Here is a 1,293-nt window from a genome sequence, read left to right on the forward strand (position 1 = left end):
CAGCCGGGAGAGGGAGAAGAGGAGCATGGGGAGGGGAGGGATCGGGGTCCAGGTCAGGGGCAGAGATGGGGCCGGGGTCAATGTTGGGGTCAAGGACTGGGTCGGGGGTTGCGATAAGGTCAGGGGTGGGTCAGGGTGAGGTCAGGGGGCAGCAGCAGGGTTGGGTGAGGTCAGGGGTGGGTCAGCAGGCCCACTGCCTCCCACACCCTGGCACCCTCCGGGGCTCCCAGATGCCATCCCCTCCTGCTGCGCCCATGGCTCTGAGCTCCCAGCCCCACCCAGAATCCTACCCACCATTTTTTTAGATTTTTATACAAATCCATTTGCTCTCTTATTTAAATAAAATTTATGTAATTTCTATAAATAGAAATATCAGCATCATTCATCACAAATAGAAAGAAAATGAAAAATCAGATTCAATGAGAAACAAAAAATGCCCGACTGTATCCCCTGAGTGGGGAGGGGGCTGGGCTCAGGTGTCCCCCCATCCAGACCCCTGCCCTGCCCTCTAGCTACTGCCCATCTCAGCTCTCGATGGGACAGGGACACTGGCTGCGGTTGCCTGAGTACCCCCCCCCACTGCTCCACGAGATGGGGGCACCTCAGGTGTTTAACCCACCCACCAGCTGGATCTCAGCCACCTGGGCCCCCAGGAGCAAACCCAAACCCCACGCCCTCCCCTGTCCAGCAGGGACAGGCCCCCAGCTGGCCTCACCTCAGATCTGCATCGGACACGCAACAACACAGCCAGGGCAGAGCCTGTGCCCCAGGTGCCAGCTGGGCCTCAGTCATGCGCCTCACACTGGGCTGTTAGATCAACTGAGTCACAGGCAAGAAGACCGAGGTCTGAGACTCTGAGCCCCTGCCCAGACGGTGACGCCAGCAGGGGCCCAGCCTCAGCCTGAACCAGGTCTGCAGGTCAGGAAGCCTGCGGCCCCACTGTGCCAGGCTGCGTATCGCCGCCGCACTGTAACAGGGCTCCTGCAGGTGCCAGGCCCCTGGCCGGTGCTGCGTTGACAGCGTCGGAGTTCACGCTGCCCTAGGGGGTGACCACAGCTCGTTACAGAGCCGGCTCTGTTCCAAACCCTGGCACACACCCATCGTTCCCATCCAGCAGATGGTGGACACGTGGGGGCCAGATCTCACACTGGGCAGTCTGTACACAAGTGAAGGCAGCGGGTCTCAACGACGGGTAAACGGAGGCCCAGAGAGGCTGACGCCCGACCACGCCCCCAACAAGGGGTAAACAGGGGCCCAGAGAGGCTGACGCCCGACCACGCCCCCAACAAGGGG

The 1,293-nt window shown here is 60.9% G+C and overlaps 1 protein-coding gene across 1 annotated transcript in view; it reads right to left on the minus strand.

Moving 5' to 3' along the window:
• The window catches only part of JAKMIP1 (janus kinase and microtubule interacting protein 1), a 114,739-nt gene that overhangs the window by 74,677 nt on the left and 38,769 nt on the right, over positions 1–1,293 (minus strand). The window lies entirely within an intron of this gene.

Source organism: Trichechus manatus, unplaced genomic scaffold (assembly GCF_000243295.1).
Source record: "Trichechus manatus latirostris isolate Lorelei unplaced genomic scaffold, TriManLat1.0 scaffold00111, whole genome shotgun sequence".
Classification (NCBI taxonomy): Eukaryota; Metazoa; Chordata; class Mammalia; order Sirenia; family Trichechidae; genus Trichechus; species Trichechus manatus.